The sequence below is a fragment of the Salvelinus sp. IW2-2015 genome, linkage group LG4q.1:29, assembly GCF_002910315.2.
Source record: "Salvelinus sp. IW2-2015 linkage group LG4q.1:29, ASM291031v2, whole genome shotgun sequence".
Taxonomy (NCBI): Eukaryota; Metazoa; Chordata; class Actinopteri; order Salmoniformes; family Salmonidae; genus Salvelinus; species Salvelinus sp. IW2-2015.
In genome coordinates, this window is record NC_036842.1 from 89,073,313 (window position 1) to 89,095,475 (window position 22,163).

At 42.7% G+C, this 22,163-nt stretch overlaps 1 pseudogene; it reads right to left on the reverse strand.

Annotated features, from left to right (window-relative positions):
* Window positions 1–22,136, reverse strand: part of LOC111962759 (uncharacterized) — a 33,798-nt pseudogene extending 11,662 nt beyond the window's left edge.
* Window positions 22,137–22,163: the final 27 nt, after the last annotated feature.

Consider the following 22,163-nt stretch of genomic DNA (forward strand, 5'->3'; position numbering starts at 1 on the left):
TCTAACCCCAGCCTTAGCCCTATACTCCAGCCACATCCCCAGCCTCACCCATCCCTGTTTCTGTTAGGTCTGGTGAGTTTGGCTTGATGTTCCACACTGCATTTGGCTGATCTCAATACAGATGTTACAAGCCGGTGCCTCTAACCACAACTGCTGTGACCTGGTTGAGAAAGGGCAGGGTAAGCGTTTGTGTTTTATCTGTGCGTAAGAGTGTGTGCGTGTGTGTGTGTGTATATTCACATAATACCAAAAGAAGTACCCACACCGTGGGTGGCCTGCCTGAACACTGCAGGGCCATTCCTGCCCTGGTTTAACAGGAACAGATAAGTGGTAGTGTAATGCAGTGTGTCTGTGTATAGAGGGAGGCCTGGGCTGGCACACTGAGAAGTCCTTTCTGCCAACTCATCCTCATCCTCCCTCTCGCTCAAATGAAAACGACATGTTCCTGAGACACCATATACATGCAATAGGGTTTCAGAGAGACATTAATCCAAATGGAGGAAAGGTTTAGGACTAGGACTAGAGATAGCGACACTACCACACAGCTAGCAGAGTATTAGCTATCAGAGTATTAGCTAGCAGAGTAGCAGAGTATTAGCTGGCAGAGTAGCAGAGTATTAGCTGGCAGAGTAGCAGAGTATTAGCTGGCAGAGTAGCAGAGTATTAGCTAGCAGAGTAGAAGATTATTAGCTAGCAGAGTAGAAGATTATTAGCTAGCAGAGTAGAAGATTATTAGCTAGCAGAGTAGAAGATTATTAGCTAGCAAGTATTAGCTAGCAGAGTATTAGCTAGCAGAGTAGCAGATTATTAGCTAGCAGAGTAGAAGATTATTAGCTAGCAGAGTATTAGCTAGCAGAGTAGCAGATTATTAGCTAGCAGAGTATTAGCTAGCAGAGTAGCAGATTATTAGCTAGCAGAGTAGCAGATTATTAGCTAGCAGAGTATTAGCTAGCAGAGTAGCAGATTATTAGCTAGCAGAGTATTAGCTAGCAGAGTATTAGCTAGCAGATTAGCAGATTATTAGCTAGCAGAGTATTAGTTAGCAGAGTAGCAKAGTATTAGCTAGCAGAGTAGCAGAGTATTAGCTAGCAGTTGGGAGTCATTAGATAGTGGGACCTCTTACCTTCTCGATTTCCAGCGCTTTAGCTGCGATGGCTTGAGAGCGCCGTGTCTTAAAGTTGTCCTGCGTCTGCTCCGTCTCCTCCTTGGCCGACACCGTCTCCTTCTTGGCCGACACCGTCTCCTTCTTGGCCGACACCGTCTCCTTCTTGGCCGACACCGTCTCCTTGGCCGACACCGTCTCCTTGGCCGACACCGTCTCCTTCGGCCCCGCTAGCTGGGCTGGTGTGGGGACACTCTCCTCCTGGGAGGGCAAATGTTAAAGGGTTAGAGTACCAGGCAGGACACAGCAGGCTTAATAGATTCTGGTTTTAAATTCAAAGCGTGTGAGGGCATCACTGATTAGTCAACATGGTTGTTGCTGTAGTTTTCTTGTTGTTCAGCACAACAAAACACTATTATGCATCAAAGACTGTCGACAGCCAAAGATGAAGGCCCAAGCCTACAGACGTCAACCAATCATCATACTGCATCATTTAGTGTTAAAAGGGAAAAGAGAAACAAAACAATTTGAGCGAAAGGAAGCCTTTTGTTACCATTGAAAACCAACAACTTGTGAAACACCCATGACTTTCAGTTTACAGAACGCAGAAAGCTTTCATCCATGGCAAGGAAATGGGTCATGCATGGTGAACAGTCTATCGTGACCTGGTCAGACTACAAGGAAGAGACAGGCCATATAATGTATATCAACTGTCCCTCTGATGTGACTTTTAGAATAACCTACACAGGGATCTGTAACATATCCCATCCTCCATGACAAGGCAATGTTAATGAATTGTGTTTCCAAAGAAAGGTACTAAAACATGTTGAAAGACAGATGACAAAATTATTGTCGGTAAGGTAACAGCCCTGTAACTACGTATTGTCTGTAAGGTAACAGCTGTAACTACGTATTGTCTGTAAGGTAACAGCCTGTAACTACGTATGTTTAGGTAACAGCCTTGTAACTACGTATTGTTTGTAAGGTAACAGCCTGTAACTACTGTATTGTCTGTAAGGTAACAGCCTGTAACTACGTATTGTCTGTAAGGTAACAGCCTGTAACAGTATTGTCTGTAAGGTAACAGCCTGTAACTACGTATTTGTCTGTAAGGTACAGTCTGTAAACTATGTATTGCTCGTAAGGTAACAGCCTGTAACTACGTATTGTCTGTAAGGTAACAGCCTGTAACTACGTATTGTCTGTAAGGTAACACCTGTAACTACGTATTGTCTGTAGGTAACAGCCTGTAACTACGTATTGTCTGTAGGTAAGGCCTATACTACGTATTGCTGTAATAACAGCCTGTAACTACGTATTGTCTGTAAGGTGCCTGTAACTACGTATTGTCTGTAAGGTAACAGTCTGTAACTAGTTTGTCTGTAAGGTAACAGCCTGTAACTACGTATTGTCTGTAAGGTAACAGTCTTGTACTACGTATTGTCTGTAAGGTAACGCCTGTAACTACGTATTGTCTGTAAGGTAACAGCCTGTAACTACGTATTGTCTGTAAGGTAACAGCCTGTAACTACGTATTGTCTGTAAGGTAACGCTGTAACTACGTATTGTCTGTAAGGTAACAGTCTGTAACTACGTATTGTCTGTAAGGTAACAGCCTATAACTACGTATTGTCTGTAAGGTAACAGCTGTAACTACGTATTGTCTGCAAGGTAAGCCTGTAACTACGTATTGTCTGTAGGTAACAGCCTATACTCAGCTACTACGTATTGTCTGTAAGGTAACAGCCTATAACTACGTATTGTCTGTAAGGTAACAGTCTGTAACTACGTATTGTCTGTAAGGTAACAGCCTGTAACGTTTGTCTGTAAGGTAACAGCTATAAACCGTATTGTCTGTAAGGTAACAGCCTGTAACTACGTATTGTCTGTAAGGTAACAGCCTGTAACTACATATTGTCTGTAAGGTAACAGCTGTAACTACGTTTGTCTGTAAGGTAACAGCCTATAACTACGTATTGTCTGTAAGGTAAAAGCCTGTAACTACGTATTGTCTGTAAGGTAACAGCCTGTAACTACCGTATTGTCTGTAAGGTAACAGCCTGTAACTACGTATTGTCTGTAAGGTACAGCCTGTAACTACGTATTGTCTGTAAGGTAACAGCCTGTAACTACGTATTGTCTGTAAGGTAACAGCTGTAACTACGTATTGTCTGTAAGGTAACAGTCTGTAACTACGTATTGTCTGTAAGGTAACAGCCTGTAACTACGTATTGTCTGTAGGTAAAGCAGCCTGTAACTATGTATTGTCTGTAAGTAACAGCCTGTAACTACGTATTGTCTGTAAGGTAACAGCCTGTAACTGAATTAAGAGCAACTGTAGTCATGTAGTTACATAGTCATGTAGTTACATAGCCACTTGATTGCCACATAGGTTTTTCGCTGATCCGTCTAGGGAGGTACTTCTTGGTGTGGCTTAGCAACCTGGGCTTATCTGTGGAGAAGAGGAAAACAGACAGTAAAACTAAGAAGCATTTAAAACGAAGCAATGTGAAAGAAAACAGGACGCGCGGTAAACCAAATAAAATCAGGACCACCGACCGCAGTACAACTCCATTTAAATCCTCTCAGTATTTAAAAACATATTGGGAAACTACCACTTATTCTCTCTAGTCATCTACCAGGTGATCGTTGTACCAGTACAGTTAACAACAGATAAGACGAGATGCTATTGGACTGTGGATAAGCAAAGCACGTACAAATCGTTGGTTATTTCACGTTCTCTCGTTGGAATAGCTCACACAACAGCGGTTGACAAGTTCAGCTGTGACTAAATTGAAAATATTGTCCGCCGGCTCCAATAAGTCTATAAACAAATATGGACGAGCTGGTGGTTTGTTTCTATTTAAGGAATCTCCCATGGCGATGAGACTGAGCCAAAGTGAAATTAAAAACTCTTCCTTCCAGGACATTTGATTCCTTTTTCCCCAGCTAAACAGCAGAGATTTTCAGGTTGTGAGACTGACTGAGACACCAAGCAACACATGTGGTTCCTTAGTTCAAACTGCAGCAAAATTAGAAGTCAATATTTTAAAATGTTGATTTCCTCTGATACTATTAACAGATGCTTCTTTGAACGAGAGTCATGTATATTTAGGCAAATTTAGGCTATTTGCCATGTTAGAAGAGTAGCACCGACCTAGATAGAACTCTCTCTCTAGGACAGACCATGTGTGTGCGTTGTGAAGAGAACCTGGTAGCGTGGTATGACAGTCACTCACCAGACACACTAGTGGACAAGACGCAGCCGCGCAACAAATTATTAGTGACCAATGGATCAGCAGATAACAGATAATGATGAACTGCAATCCAGAAGAGGAGCATCCAGGAGTGATTGTGTTGGGTGTGCTGTTGTATGTGCCTCGTCGTGCGCTGACATTTATTAGTTTGCTAGCCAGCTAACTAGCGATTAGCGGCTAACAAGATTTAGGCCCAACTTGCTAAGAGAAGACAACTAGCTGTTTTCAGATGTAAGAAACACACACAAAAAAAGTGTAATTATAAAAACGCTAGTGGATTTATATTTAAGAAGCAAAGTGAAAACATCATTGTTGTCATCAACCTCATTTGCACACATTGTATATAGACTTTTTCTATTGTATTATTGACTGTATGTATGTTTATTCCATATGCAACTCTGTGTTGTTGTTTGTGTCGCAATGCTTTGCTTTATCTTGGCCAGGTCGCAGTTTTAATGAGAACTTGTTCTCAACTAGCCTACCTGGTTAAATAAAGGTTAAATTAAAAAAATAGACCATGCAGACCGAACGCAAGTGTCTCGTGGTCAAGCAACAATAAATGTGCTCCTTGAGTGACAGGTGGCGGGGCTAGGTCTGTGTGAAAAGGGCATGGAGAGGGAGAGCAGAGAGAGGACTCAAGTAGCCTAGTAGCTACAAAAATGGACGTTACACACAGCGTATCGCATAATAACAAACCCAATGTATTAGAGCAGGTCTAAGAGGGTATTTCTGTCAGCTTAAATTGGTGAATTGTTGTTGACTGCAATCCAAACAAATAATAGTTATAGCCTATAGGCTAGGCTAGTCTTAAAATATTTGGGAAACAAAACATGAACCATAGCCTATAGGCTGCATGCTTTCAGTAAGTGCATCTCTAAACCATTGTACTTGAAATGCTCACTCAGAGACATTATACAGGATCTCTTCAGTAAGACCAGGCCTACTAGGCCCGGTGTGCATTTCTTGTGCGTCAGCCTAGTCTAATTAGTGTTCCAGACAGGGGTGGAGGGGGTTTCTACATCTTCTAAAGGCGGCTAGAATATGCAGCATCCCAAATATGTGAAACCTTTATTTAACTAGGCAAGTCAGTTAAGAACAAATTCTTATTTACAATGACGGCTAACTTAAGAACAAATTCTTATTTACAATGACGGCTAACCGGGGAACAGTGGGTTAACTGCCTTGTTCAGGGGCAGAACGACATATTTTTACCTTGTCAGCTCTGGGATTTGATCCAGCAACCTTTCGGTTACTGGCCCAATGCTCTAACCACTAGGCTACCTGCCGCCCCAGGGGAGGAGGGGGAAATTCTTCAGACTGAAGACTTCCACTGTGCTCCGTCTCCTCCACAGTAGCATGTACGAATAAAATAYGGTATTTAAAAACCTCTGCAGTGATGATGAAAGGACTTTTCAATAAAAACATACTCTCCTCCAACCCCAATATTCTCCTTAATCCCAAAATTACCCAATACTCCCACACTGAGGTTACCTACGCAAATCGATGTTATATCCACCGGGGGCGGGGGGAATCATCCTAGTCTTTTTATTCTATTCAGTGATGGAATTATKTTGGAGCACAAAAGAGTTACTAAGTAATGGTATGCATGCCCCACTCCACTCACAAGGGAAGGTAATGTGAGTGGGTGGGTGTTTTGGTTTGATCTTGAAGACATCTGCTAGCTCAGTGTGCACGCTACTCCCACACCAGCCAAAAGGTCAGACCTTGAATCAAAAGCCTTCGAGAAAAGTGTGTATGTATAATTAAAATGGTTAACATGTTCCAGCACCTCTCTTTAAACACACACCTCCACTGAAAACAGATGCTCCTCTCAGAGAGAGGTGCTCAATTTGAGCTTTTACATCACTTCAAACCAAGGTGCCAAATTGTTCTTTTATGGATAGGCTTACATGTAGCAAAACCTGAATGCTGGATCCAGGGATGCAAACTGCTGAGGGCCCAAAACCTGAATGCTGGATCCAGGGATGCAAACTGCTGAGGGCCCAAAACCTGAATGCTGGATCCAGGGATGCAAACTGCTGAGGGCCCAAAAAGGTGACACTTTTTTGTTGCTGCACTGAAACATGCATGTTTGATAAGGTTTTAACTTATCAAACAACAAAGAATATGATCACCCTGTGTGTAAAATAAAAAGTGGTTAATGTGAACCAAACGCGCAGCTAAAACATTTTAAAGAAAGCAATCCAATGTTATTTTTTGCCTAGACTTTACTGCAAATGACTGCAAAAAACAATACATTAATATTACAGTTAGCCATGACAGCCTTTATAATAGAACGCTTGTGACCATGACAGCCTTTATAATAGAACGCTTGTTACCATGACAGCCTTTATAATAGAACGCTTGTGACCACACACACATCTAAATATTGCACTTGGGGAAAAAACATCTTAAAGTAGAAATAGAATGAAACAAACAGGCATTCTATTTTTGCTCTATTATAGTGGCCACTATAGTAGATGATGAAGTGCACAAGGCTACACGTGTGCAAAAATAATGTTCAGATTAAATAACCCCCCCCCCCCACTCACATGTGTTACTGTCAAGTTCAACACAACAAAAGCAATATCTTTGGGCTACACATTATTACATTGTACATGTTCTGCCTGTGGACATATGTCTGCAATGTGCCAGCAGAGCATGATACCCTTTGTTGGCATAATTGATATCATTCAGGCAGAGAGTACACCTGACATACCCCTTTTTATCCACTGTACTGAAAAAGCRAAAGAGGGAACGTGTGGTGCCTTTCACTTCTGGTGACATCCAACTTAAACCAGGCCCAGCTCCAGCTCCACTTGATCCCTGAATCCACTGGACTAACAAGCAATGCCTCATTTTCACCTAATTATCTCATTCTGAAAGTTAWCCACATACTTYAGATGGAAAACATCAGTTCACAGATAGTAGTTAGTTCGTTAGCTAGTTAACAATTCACACAGTTTGCCAGGGTCCAGTAAGCAACTAACGCGTCGCGATATAACTTGAGGAATGGCAAGGAGTCATATACCAGTTAATACTATAGCGAATTGGTTAGGTTACTAACGTTAGCTGTCTGACTTTATTAGCCAGCTAATTTTCACACAATAAACTCAATTAGTTGATCAGTTAAATTGGATAATGTTGCTCAACATTTCTTGTCTAGCTAACGGACAATTCGATCCAGCTGGCAAGATACTTAACAATGCTAACAATACTCGTTTCTCCGTCACCTCAAACTTTCCAAATGCCAGTTGTTTTTCGGTTACAGTTCATGAAGTATGCTTCATCACCTTCTCACCGCCGTCTCCGTGGTTAGGCTTCTTCTCACCGACCTCTCCGTTATCGTTCAGGGGACACGCAAATTGCCTTTCCACTCTCCCGCTGTGTTTCTAGAGCGCGCGCTGATGCTGTAACTAAGCAAATTGATTCTCTTCTCTCTTCAGTCGCATGCTGCATTCTGTTGTTATGTGAATGATTGGCTGAGCCTTGGATACAGCCAGTACTGGTCCAAACAAGCATTACACGTTCGCATACTGCCAGTAGTGATCCAAAGCCCCCCCCTCCTCCAAACTTTTCTCATCAGATCTACACGAATCACGTAGGTCACCTATTTTGGATTCAAAACGGCACATTTCATTTCACAAAACGGCACTAGTTTGCATCCCTGTGGGTCATTGAATCGGCTTGACTGTTCAATGTGTAATCTAGACTTACCAGGTTCTCTGTTCTGGCTGTGAGGCTCTTCGTTATACCCTGGAGGGGCGAGAGAGAAAAAGGTCTCCAAAATGACTGGCAGCAAACGTACCACAAAGGATGAATGTCCAATGCATTGCTTCATGTCAAGTGGTATGCTAGTATGGACACTGGTACAGAGCCAGACTGAAGTGATAGATTTAAAACTGATATTGTTCATCATTGACAGCTGAACTAAAGCGCTGTGGTCTCTGTAGTTAAACCAAAGGAAACTCCCGTCCCCTATGCGCCCTGGTCAAATTAAGTRCACTTTATAGGGAATAAKAAGGAACGATTTGGGATGCAGACGTACTCTTCTGCTGGCTCTGCTGGTAGGAGAAGCTCTTCTGGTCCCTGTCTGGGGAGTAGCTCCTTTTGCTGGTGTTGGACCCAGAGCGCAGGATAACAGGGCCTGGTGGGATATCCATCCTGATGGGAGAGCGATCCCGTACCGTTTTGTAAGTGTCCCCGGCTGGGCCTRCAGCGTAGGGGTCCAGGCCCCTTCGCCTAAGACCCTCAGGGTCSTCTCTGACAAGACAATGAGAGAGAGAGAGATATAAGGGGATTCAAGGGCCCATCCATTGAGGTCCATTCAACTATAGAACTAATGTCTCTACCCATGATGAGCACTTTGATTCTAAAAGTCTCTAACTGTAGAGTGAAAGAACTAAACACTAAAGTTGCTGGACAAAATAAATAGTGGTTTGTATCTTGAAAAACAGTAAAACTGAAAGCCAACAACACCTGAAGTTGCAGGGGTCTAACGAGTGGTTTTGGCACTTGGTCCATTAACTAAGTGCACTAGAAGGGATAGGCCTACCCTCGGTCCAAGTACATGAGGGTCTGCATCAGATTGGGGTCCACTCTATCGGGGTTAGCTGCCGAAGACACGGTCCTCGAGAGAGGAGCTATTCCTTTAACTCTGCTGCTGAGGTGGGAGCCCGCTCTGCTGCTTATCCTAAAAATGACAGAAGAAAATACCTCAATCAAATATGATCAAAGTAAATACTTCACCATGCACTATATCTGAAGAAAATACGGTCCTATCTTTAAAACCAACTAGATCAGTAGTTCCCAAACTTTTTATATTCCCGTGCCCCTTCAAACATTCAATCTCCAACTGCGTACCCCCTCTAGCACCAGGGTCAGCGCACTCTCAAATGTTGTTTTTTGCCATCATTGTAAGCCTGTCACACACACACTATATGATACATTTATTAAAACACAAGAACGAGTGTGAGTTGTCGTCACAACCCGGCTCGTGGGAAGTGACAAAAAGCTCTTACAGGACCAGGGCACAAATAATAATATAATAAATTAATAATTTTGCTCTTTATTTAACACACTTACATATAAAACCTTACTTGTTCATAAAAAATTGTGAATAACTCACCACAGGTTAATGAGAAGGGTGTGCTTGAAAGGATGCACATAACTCTGCAGTGTTGGGTTGTATTGGAGAGAGTCTCAGTCTTAAATAATGTCACCTGGACTATTTACATTGAATCCCCCCTTTGTTTTTACACTGCTGCAACTCGCTGTTTATTGTTTATGCATAGTCACTTTAAAAATGACCTYGACTAACCTGTACCCCCGCACATTGACTCGGTACCGGTACTCCCTGTATAAATCCTCGTTATTGTTATTTTGCGTAACAAAAAAAAMAAARAAAGTATATATATTTTCTYAACTATATTTCTTGAACTGCATTGTTGGTTAAGGGCTTGAGAGTAAGCATTTMACGGTAAGGTCTACACCTGTTGTATTTGCGCATGTGACAAATACAATTTGATTTGCATACTATGGCACCCTGATGGTTCTCACCATGCTAAGCCTGGGAGAGGGTGCAGATGCAGATACAGGCTGAGGGCGAGGGGATACGAGGCCAAGCCTGGGAGAGGGTGCTGATGCAGATACAGGCTGAGGGCGAGGGGATACGAGGCCAAGCCTGAAGAACGCCACTCATCTCCTCAGTGAACGCATCGACATAAGGGCACAATGAGCGCACGCCATGCATGACTGAGAGTACAGGGCAGCTTGCGCATGCTCCTGACCCAGGCAGGATAGGCAGGGCTTATTGCCGTCAGATTCAGGTATAAAGCAGTCACACTGCTGAGGTATAACTATACGAAATCTAAGACGTCAAATAAATGATATCCAGCTCAGGACTCCAGCTATGTAKTTGGTTTGCTTAACATGGTAGCCAACTGYCAAGATGTCAAGATCAAGCTTCTTGGTTACAGCAGAGACATTAAATCCCTTCCTTGATCATGATCCCTGTTGCCTAAATAGTTTTGTGCATAACCCAAAGAAACCCAAACAACCCAAACAATCTATTTGGAGAAAAAAAAACGTTCGATTATTTTGGGGAAACAGCACCCCTTGTGTTCACTTCTGGTAAGGTTGGGTACAGAAACGATATGAACATCTGGATCCGCCCAACCCTAGAGGTATATATAMATTAACCATCCAACGGCACCTGGTTTTCATGACCCCTGCCTGAACTTACAGGGCCACGTCCCAAACAATGTGCAAGCCTAACATGTCCTCCAGCTTTTACGACCCCCAGACCGGTTTGAAGTAGCCAAGGCTCAGACTGCCATTTACCAAATAAAGTTAATTACCACCGTTGCAGTGAGCGATTCCTTTAACCTCACCTCTCTTTCCATAACAAACCTATGAAAAAGTAATTCTGTGGACACTATACTTGGAGAATTTCTGGGGGGCTTTTGAAGAAAATTCCTTTAAAGTGATTTWAAAAATATATATTTTTATACTATATCTATAACAGCATCTTCAAAGCAGTTCTTCCAATTTAGAAAGATGCTCACTAAACACACGTTACATCTTTGTGGACCAGGGAGAATAAAACATGCTGATCCGAATGCAAGAGTAACCAAATAGACATCAGAGCAACTGGGTGGCACCTGCCATAAGAGTTYCAATATCTCTTTCAGGATCCAAAAGAGCAAACTGCCTAATACCAGGGTGGGAAAAGGAGGCCCTGGCTGTCTGAGCTAGGATGTAGAAGATCTGAGAGAGGTCTGTGTTCCAAAATGGCACCCTACAACGTATGACAAAGTATTGAACTATATAGGGAATAGGGTGCCATCTGAGACTTCACCTCCCTCTATTCAAAAGGTCATGCTAGTAAAGCCACAATGCATTACACCCAAATCATCAGACAAACAAATAAAAACATTTACGACCTCATTTTGAAAACTAATATATAAATATATAAACCCAATACCAATTTAATTGGCTTCTTTAGTCAAACGGSGGCCGACCCCTCCCATCTCTTTCATCATCTTGCTGAATGCAATCAGCCTCACGCACAAATATAACATGACTGCAATTATGGGTTGAGGTCTAATTACAAAGACAGGTTTACAAAAAAAACATTAGAGCAGCATGCAGCAAGGTTTGGCTGAGGTGACTTTGAAAGTTCAAAGGGAGAGTAGTTGACTCCTAACCAGTTGCACTTCTGGCACTTAACAAGGCTCCCCATTTTCCCTCATTATCTGTTATTCATCACGAGGTCAAGAGCTCCACAAAGGAGCAGATTGATTAATCCACCGGCTGCCTGCCTGCCTCAGTTGCCAAGGCCCCCCCGCAGTGTTCACCACACACACACACACACACACACACACACACGGCCTCTGCATGTAAGTGGGGGACCCTGTGACTGAGGACCATGAAGCAGCCCCCTAGTCCCAGAACCCTGTCTTTAGTTGTGTTAGGGAGAGGTAGTGGGGTGGCGGTGTGGCCTTGCTGTTCATCTTCTGTCTGGCCACCTCAGTCTCCACATGGCCGGTCGATGAGACACCTCCGGCCAGGAGCGAGACCCTCCAAAGACTTCCTGGACGCTGCTTCCTGTGGGCTGCACTGCAGGGGTGATGCCTCCCGTCAACCTCCTGACCAGACAATAGTGGAAAACCAGACCCAGATGCCTGCCTGCTGCCCTGTCAACAACACATCAGGAGTCTGCTATAGCCTCCACTGCCTACAAGTCTCCTACAAGCCAAGGAAGCAGTTATGACTATTGGCATTGTTCTAATGTGAACCAAAAAGGCCGAACTTGGAGAATTGAATTGTAAACAAAACTTTTTRGATTTACAATCTCTAAATACAATGTTTTGCCAATTATTTTGTGCATTTCWGCAACACCGACAGGCCGTGGCACCCTCCGGGACTGACACGGCCACTCATTTTTAGCATGTRTTTCAACAACATGCTTATTATTGTGGTTCCAAACGTTGACTAGATTAACAAAGCTGGGGTGAACCATTAATCATTCATTCAAAAGATTACGTTTGGAACCACCTCGCCTTACAACAACTGTGATATATGAAGAAAAAAAAGGGTAGACTGTTTACCTCCTAACTCCGGTATGTACACAAACTACTCATCCCACACAGCACTGCGGTCTGTGTCRTCCAGTCACAGAGCAGATGCAAGTCACGTGATCTGTTGGCGAGCACATAATGCCGCTCAACAGCTGCTGTATCGTCCAATCAAGGGGGAGATGCAAGTGACTTGCTCTGTTGACCAACACTCAACTGTTCGCTTGTGGAGCACTTGACTTGTATCTGCTCTATTATTGGACGATATAGACAGCAAGGCTCATGGTTATAGTGTCATGGTGTAGTTTTTCTTGGTGGGGGGGGGGGGGTGGTACTCTTTACACCAGAAACTGAGGGTAAAAACAAAGTTTCTGTTGCCACTGTTTTGGGCCACTGCTACACGGATGTCTTGGCAGCACTGGGGCAGAGCAGACTGGCTTTAGCTGTGCTGTGTGTGGGGTGGAGCTCCAAGCCCCTCAAGGGGAGGAGTGTGGTGGTCGATAAGTGGAATACGTTATGAAACGAGAGCCACCAGCCTCCTCTTGGTCTTTTCCTCGCAATAGCTCAGAGAAGTTGGCAAATTCACTTCAGTCCCTCTTCAATGTGATTGTGGGATATAAGTCAAGTGTGATATATCTCGAGTGGGGATTTCAGTCTAAGCTTTTCCTGAGATGGGTACTAATTCCTACTGAGCCGTAAGAATTAAAAGTATAGAATTCAAGGTTTTGATCAATGCCATATGTTATATAATCAAAGTGATCGATTACACAAATAGACATACAGCACCAGTCAACAGTTTGGACAACTACTCATTCAAGGGTTTTTCTTTATTTTTACTATTTTCTACTTTGAAGAATAATAGTGAAGACATCAAAACTATGAAATAACACATATAGAATCATGTAGTAAACACACAAAAAAAAGTGTTAAATCAAAATATATTTTAGATCCTTCAAAGTAGCCATCCGTTTGCCTTGATGACAGCTTTGCACACTCGGCATTCTCTCWACCAGCTTAAAGAGGAATGCTTTTTCCAACAGTCTTGAAGGAGTTCCCACATATGCTGAGCACTTGTTGGCTGCTTTTCCTTCACACTGCAGTCCAACTCATCCCAAACCATCTCAATTGGGTTGAGGTCGAGTGATTGTGGAGGCCAGGTCATCTGATGCAGCACTCCATCAGAYTCCTTKGTCAAATAGCCCTYACACAGCMTGGAGGTSTGTTGGGTMMTTGTCCTGWTGAAAAAACAAATGATAGTCCCACTAAGYGCAAACCAGATGGGATGGCGTATTGCTGTAKAATGCTGTGGTAGCCATGCTGGTTAAGTGTGMCTTGAATTCTAAATAAATCACTGACAGTGTCACCAGAAAAGCACCCCCACACCTCCTCCATGCGTAACGATGGGAACCACACATGGGGAGATCATCCGTTCACCTATTCTGCGTCTCACAAAGAAACGGTGGTTGAAACCAAAAATCTCAAATTTGGACTCATTAGACCAAAGGACAGATTTCCACCTGTCTCTTATACACATCTAGATGTGTATAAGAGCTTTGCAGCAATTCGACCATGAAGGCCTGATTCACGCAGTCTCCTCTGAACAGTTGATGTTGAGATGTGTCTGTTACTTGAACTCTGTGAAGCATTTATTTGGGCTGCAATTTCTGAGGCTGGTAACTCTGTAATAAACTTATCCTTTGCAGCAGAGGTAACTCTGGGTCTTCCTTTCCTGTGGCGGACCTCATGTTCCGTCATAGCGCTTGATGGATTTGCGACAGCACAAAGTTCTTGAACTGTCCCACATTGTCTGACCTTCATGTCTTAAAGTAATGGACTGTCGTTTCGCTTTGCTTTTTTGAGCTGTTCTTGCCATAATATGGACTTGGTCTGTTACCAAATAAGGCTATCGTCTGTATACCACCATACCTTGTCACAACACAACTGATTGGCTCAAACACATTAAGAAGTAAAGAAATTCTACAAATTTACTTTCAAAAAGTCACACCAGGTGACTACCTCAAGAAGCTGGTTGAGAGAATGACAAAAGTGTTCAAAGCTGTCATCAAGGCAAAGGGWGGCTACTTTGAAGAATCTCAAATATATTTTGATTTGTTCTACACTTTCTTGGTTACTACATGATTCCATATGTGTTATTCCATAGTTTTGATGTCTTCACTATTATTCTACAAAGTAGAAAATATTAAAAAGAAAAACCCTGGAATGAGTAGGTGTCCAAACCTTTGACTGGTACAGTACATCATTTGAAAACTGCCTCTCAGAAACCTCAAATCAACACAAAACCTCAAACCATTCATAAAAGGGGCTTGAGAAAGGCAAGCCTCTGCTACCACCTGGTGGTTCATAGAATAATAACAACAATAAAAATAAACGCCATTTAGCAGATGCTTTTATACAAAGCGACACAGTCACGTGTGCATAACATCACAACCCTGTTTTATACAAGCTCATATAAAGCATCAGTACACCATACGTAAGGAGCAATACAAGACACTGGTCTCAATCACACATGTTCATAAAAACACATGAACAAAAAAGCTTCATATAGACCTAGGCCTAACAAGTAACAGAAGGGGACCACTGGGTTACCTCATCTCTCCTTGACACCCCATCAGAGAATTGTCTCTGGAGTCCCTGTAGTAGGAATCTCTGTAATCCTCCTGCACAGAAAAAAAACAATGAAGAAGTCATCCTATATTAGAGACAGAAAATAGTAGAGAAGGTATTGACTTGGTAAAATACCCAGCACTATTCAGCTAAAACCTTTCGCCTCATTACTCAGTTTTCTGACACCAACATTTGTAAAATGACAAGTATTTGGGCCTAAATCATAAATTGACCATAATAAAGCTTCACCCACTTGTCGGGGAGGTGGGGAATTCCTCACTCGGATGCTTCCTATGGGTGTACTGTCACCATGGTATCCTCGATCACTTCCTGTGTGTATCCTGTCGCTACGGTATCCTCTGTGGTCATCATCATGGTAACTTCGAATGCCGCTATACTGATTGGTTTCATATTCAAATTCTCTGTCATAGTCTTGCTCCGGTCTTGTCACAGCCGTCCTCCTCTCGACAGCACTCACAATTCGTGGGTATGTTACCTAAAAAAAATAAGCATTATGACATGGMTTAGTTCAATCAAAAAACAAGAGTGCAGGGCGGTATCCAGATTTTCATACCATTTCTGTACCATACCTGGGTATACCGCATTACAGAATGTGCACACAAGGGGCGCCATTTCAACAATCCAGGAGGGGATTGAATGTCTCTGCTGTAACCAAGAAGCTTGATATCTTGACACTTAGCAAACCAAATGCATAGCTGGAGCCCTGAGCTGATATAATTTATTTGACACATCGATTTCTTATAGTTATACTTCACTTCTAGATATAAGTAGTGGCGTAGCACGGAACCCTCAGCACCCTTGAGGTGGTGGTATCCCCCCACAAAGAAATAGTTTTTTTCTATTTTAAACGGTATTGAAAATCATACCGTCTAATWTWTGAAATACCCTGGTATATGGTATAAACGGCTATGCAAGAAATAACCTAGATAAGTTGGAAATCTCTGAAAATTCCCTCAAGGATGGTCTAAGRCCTAATAACTCTGAAGACAATACATACGCCAAAAGTACTTTGTACAGTCACTTACCGTGCTCTCTGAAAAGTGCTCGTCATAGGCCTCTCGGATTCTACTTTTCCTTCGCCTGGGCACTGCAAGGGACAACAAGCATAYAATCMCAGGCGATTRCGAGCCAGGCACAATAATTACCCCAAAGGGTCACAGACTCAAATAAGTTAATTATCCACTGCTTGTATGTATACAAGTAGCTGTCATTTCACACAAGTGTGTTGTACGTTAACGGGKCGTTCATATGATGTTGGGAGTTCTTGAAAAGTTCAGCATCCTGAGTTGTGACGTTTCACCACTGACCTTTCACCTTTTCAACCAAAAGATAGACCTTAAAAGRGCCAGCACGCATTTTAAACAAAAACGGTCACCCCACCACTGTTTTGGTGAAAAGCTGGGAAATGTAACCACTAGGAACATTATAATTAACCATTTTTCCAGGCTATACAAACAGGATTTGGAAAAGTGGCATCCTATGACGGTGCCACGTTGAAAGTCACTGAGTTCTTTATTAAAGACCATTCTACTGCCAATGTTTGTCTATGGAGATTACATGGCTGTGTGTTCCATTTTATACACCTGTCAGCAACAGGTGAGGCTGAAATAGCCAAATCCACTAATTTGAAGGTGTGTCCACATACTTTTGTACATATAGTGTATCTAATCAATGGAAGATGAAATCAAAATGACAGAATTAAAATGACAATTACAAGTTAAATGATAAGTTACAGTAGAACAACCAACAAGTAAGGCTGCTACTTAATATTTTGAATGGAGTCGTTTGTAATTGTGTAGGACGAGAAAGGGCATGCCTTGATTAGCCTAGCTAGCTAGCCTAACTTGCTTCTCCCGGTTTGACGCAGTCAAGACAGGTACTATGTAATCATATTGGATGATAAATAACCTAGCTAATGCAGCAATTTAATTTGTATTTACAATCACAGTAGCCTRTACTCACAGTAGCCTTATTCTAAAATKGATTAAATAAAATAAAAATCCTCAATGTACACAACATTACCATAGTGACAAAGCAAAAACATACATWAGTATTCAGACCCTTTGCTATGAGRCTCAAAATTGAGCTCAGGTACAACCTCTTTCCATCGATCATCCCTGAGTAGTTTCTRCAACTTCATTGGWGTCCGCCTGCCAAATTAAATTGAATAGACATGATTTGGAAAGGCACACAGCTGTCTATATAAGGTCCCACAGTTGACAGGGCATGTCAGAGCAAAAACTAAGCCATGAGGTCGAAGGAATTGTATGTAGAGCTCCGAGACCGGATTGTGTCTAGGCACAGGGTACCAAAAATATTTTGCAGTATTGAAGGTCACCAAGAGCACAGTGGCAACTATCATCCTTAATGGAAGAAGTTTAGAACCACCAAGACTCTTCCTAGAGCTGGCCCCCCGGCTAAAGTGAGCAATCGGGGGAGAAAGGACTTGGTCAGAGAGGTGACCARGAACCCGATGGTCACWCTGRCAKRGCTCCAGAGTTTATCTGTGGAGATGTGAGAACCTTCCAGAAAGACAACCATTTCTGCAGCACTCAACCAATCAGGCCTTTATGGTAGAGTGGCAGACTGAGCACTCCTCAGTAAAGGCACATGACAGCCCACTTGGAGTTTGCAAAAGGCACTTAAAGGACTCTCAAGACCATTAGAAACAAGTTTCTCTCGTCTGTAAAACCAAGTTTTAACTCCTTGGCCTGAATGCAAACCTACACGTCTGGAGAAAACTGGAACCCATCCTATGGTGAAGCACAGTGGTGGCAGCAACGTGTGCAGCGACGTCCCATCCAACCTGACACAATCCTAGGTGAAGCAGTGGTGGCAGCACGTGTGAAGGACGCTCCAATCAACCTGAACACCATCCCTATGGTGAAGCACAGTGGTGGCAGCAACGTGTGAAGCGACGCTCCCAATCCAACCTGACACCATCCCTATGGTGAAGCACAGTGGTGGCAGCAACGTGTGAAGCGACGCTCCCAATCCAACCTGACACATCCCTATGGTGAAGCACAGTGGTGGCAGCAACGTGTGAAGCGACGCTCCAATCAACCTGACACATCCCTATGGTGAAGCACAGTGGTGGCAGCAACGTGTGCAGCGACGCTCCCAATCCAACCTGACACCATCCCTATGGTGAAGCACAGTGGTGGCAGCAACGTGTGAAGCGACGCTCCAATCCAACCTGACACCATCCCTATGGTGAAGCACAGTGGTGGCAGCAACGTGTGAAGCGACGCTCCCAATCCAACCTGACACCATCCCTATGGTGAAGCACAGTGGTGCAGCACGTGTGAAGCGACGCTCCACTCAACCTGACACCATCCCTATGGTGAAGCACAGTGGTGGCAGCAACGTGTGCAGCGACGCTCCCAATCCAACCTGACACCATCCCTATGGTGAAGCACAGTGGTGGGCAGCAACGTGTGAAGCGACGCTCCCAATCCAAACTGACACCATCCTATGGTGAAGCACAGTGGTGGCAGCAACGTGTGAAGCGACGCTCCAATCCAACCTGACACTCCCTATGGTGAAAGACAGTGTGGCAGCACGTGTGAAGCGACGCTCCAATCCAACCTGACAGAGCTTGAGAGGATCTGCAGAGAAGAACGGGAGAAACTCCCAAATAATAGTTGCCAAACTAGTAGCGTCATACCCAACGAGACTCGAGCGGTGTAAATCACTAGCCAAAGGTGCTTCAACAAAGTACCGCGAGTAAGGGTTCTGAATACTTTCGAATGCACTGTACAGTTTATTAGGATACACCACCCAAAATCACTTTTTTTTTGCTAATACGACAGTGAGTCACGTGTCCATGGCTTGTTTAGATAAAGCATTACTGAGTAAAGGGTCAGAAATACTTACGTTAATGTGATATTTCAGGTTATTCTTTTACAATTGCCGGGTGGAAAAAGTTTTTGCTTTGTCATTATGAGGTATTGTGTGTAGATTGATGAGGTTAAATACATAGTAACGTTAGAATAGGGGCTGTAAACATAACAAAACGTAGAAAACGTCAAGGGGGTCTGAATACTTTCCAAATTCACTGTACACTCAGTGGCCAGTTTATTAGGTATGCCACCTCGTTCACAAAAATGTTTTTGCCTACAGCAGGCAAACAGGCATGGAGGCATTACAGTTACTGTTCGAAAGAACCGTTGAATGGTCAAAATAGGTGAATCTAAGTGACTTTGAGCGCTGGTATGTTCGTCTGCCTGGTTACAACAGTACAGGCTGGTCAAGTGGTTGTAATGGTGTGAGGGAATGTTTTCTTGGCACACGTTAGGTCCCTTGATACAATTGAGCAAAGCTGCCCTGAAGAATTCAGGCTGTTCTGGAGGCAAAGGGAGGTCCGTCCAAAGACTTATTATCATTCATTTATACGTCCAAAGATGTATGTAGCAACTGCGGATTGACCCTTTAAAACCCCCAGGCTAAGAGGTTTCAAGGTCCTTGTTGTCCACGTCACTAAAAACTATCTGGTCCAAACACACCAAGACAGTCGTGAAGAGGGCACGACAACGCCTACTCCACCTCAAATGGCTACCCGGACTATTTGCATTAACCCCTTTTTGCTGCTACTACTCGAGGTTTTATCATTCTATGCAGTCACTTTACCCCTACCTACATGTACACATGACCTTGAACTAACCTGTACCCCATTGACTTGGTACCAGTACCTAGCTTGGTACCAGTACCCTGTGTATATAGCTCATTATTGTTATTTCATTGTTTTTACTTTATTTTGTGTTATTTTTTCACATAATTTTTTACTTACTTAGAAGGCAGCTTGTAAGTAGCATTAAATACAATTTGATTTGATGCTTTACTTGCCGGTAGCTATAAGCTAGCTGACATTAGCCGTGAGGAGTTTAGCTAAGATTTTTTATAWCAAACCCAAGATAGACCACAGCCTGTAATTTCCAATGGGAGCAAATGATGCATGGTGGGCAGAACAAGCAAAGAGGTGCAGAGTCTGACATTAACTATGGCCCGCTGTCCCGAGGCCAGTAAAAACGTTAGACSAGTGGATCTCGTTAGTCACTGGCCAGATCGGGCCAGTAACTTCACAACACTTTTTGATGTTCCAGTTTGACATTCACCTGCTCTGTCGCAGTCTATCATTGTAAGCTATTTAAGATTACACAAGGAAAAGTCATCTATTTGTGTTTGAGCAATAGGATTGGCCTTTCAACCACTCACTATATCACCTTGACACATATTTTTTTTAATTTTTAAATTTATTTTACCTTTATTTAACTAGGCAAGTCAGTTAAGAACAAATTCTTATATTGACGGCCTAAGAACAGTGGGTTAACTGCCTGTTCAGGGGCAGAACGACAGATTTGTACCTTGCCAGCTTGGGGATTTGAACTTGCAACCTTTCGGTTACTAATCCAACACTCTAACCACTAGGCTACCCTGCCCGTTAGCTAGTCTGGTAAACTAGCTTTGCAGCGCAAGCTAGCCTGGTTTCGAAGTCTCGTTGGACCACATCACCATGGTGGGACTGGTCTAATTAGAAGCACAAAGCAACCAAATTCTAGGGGTACTAAATAGGAGCGCTATCAGTGCGTGGATGGCGATGGGCTAACTGTCGGTAGGAGACTTGSAAAAAGTTAAACCAAAATCTACTAAATGCAAAAACATTTTTTTTAAAGAATTTACCTTGATGAAAAATATTCAACACTTGTGTGACAAGAAGCTGTAATCCTACGTTCGGCAATGAAATCCTTGACGCTTCACCTGTGAACTCTTGACTGCTACAACATGTAACTTTTTTCACTACTGTTATTTTCACCGKCATTTTACTTATCTATTTTTACCTAATACCTTTTTTTTTTTTTACTTTAAATTGCACTGTTTGTTTGGGCTTGTAAGTAAGCATTTCACTGTAAGGTCTACTACACCTGTTGTATTCGGCGCACGTGACAAATAAACTTTGATTTGATTTTTTTGACCAAATTCACATAGAAATGTGAGTTATAGTTCTGTCATTCTCATTGAAAGCATGTCTAAGAAGTGGTAGATCTGTTCTATGTGCACTATTTCTACACTCTGTTGTCAGTTTTGCCATCTTTTACTTACGGTTTTGTACACCAGCTTCAAACAGCTGAAAATACAATGTTTTTGGTTATGGAAAAGATATTTCACAGCGGTTTAGATAGTSMWWKSACTATCTACACAATGACTGCTCGTTTTGTCATAAACGGAAATTAGGCAAACTATTATAATTTTAGCAACCAGGGAATGACAGAGTGATTTCTGCATATTGCACCTTTAAGTACGAGACTGAGGTCATGCTGAGGTAATATCAAGCTAGCTAAAATCTGGTTGAAGAATTGGTCCGATTTCAAAGGCACTTCAACACAATCTTGTCAGACTTACAACTTTCCAGTTTCCCACGAGCACATGAATGCACCATTAGACAGTAACTTTGTGCGGTTAGTACAGGCAGTGTGTGAACTAAGGAAATCCATGTTATATTCTGGCAAAAAGACAGATATGGCAAATCAAACCATGAAAGTATGGGTTCATTATAACTGTCCCTTCATATTGTACACACCGATTGTCCAGTTACTTCGGTGGAGTTGTAACTAGCTAACTTACTTATTGTTGTTGTTGATGATAATGATGATGAAGGGCTCCTCAGGGGGATATGGTGTGGGATGGTGTAAAACCTGCAAATATGTAGCAATTGAATTGTCTATGCAGTATTGATACAAATGTGATAGATATTCAAAAACTGACGATTCATACAATGTTGTATATCTAGCTTAGTAGCTAACTTAGCTTAACAAACATATGCTAGCTTGCACTGAAGCTGTTGATATGAAAAACGAACTTACCGGCTGAACCTGCTCTGTGTATTAGTATTAAAGKTAGTCTTGCATTGTTTTTTKGGGGTGGKGGGGCAATAAAATAGAAGATATTGTTTAGCCTTTCTGCACTTGCAACTTTCGACAACAAACGCCACCAAAATCCTAGCTCTTCGTTGTTGATTGGTGAAGTGCAATATGCTACGATGAAGTATCCCGCCACCTACCGTTCTGGAATGGTGACGTTCGG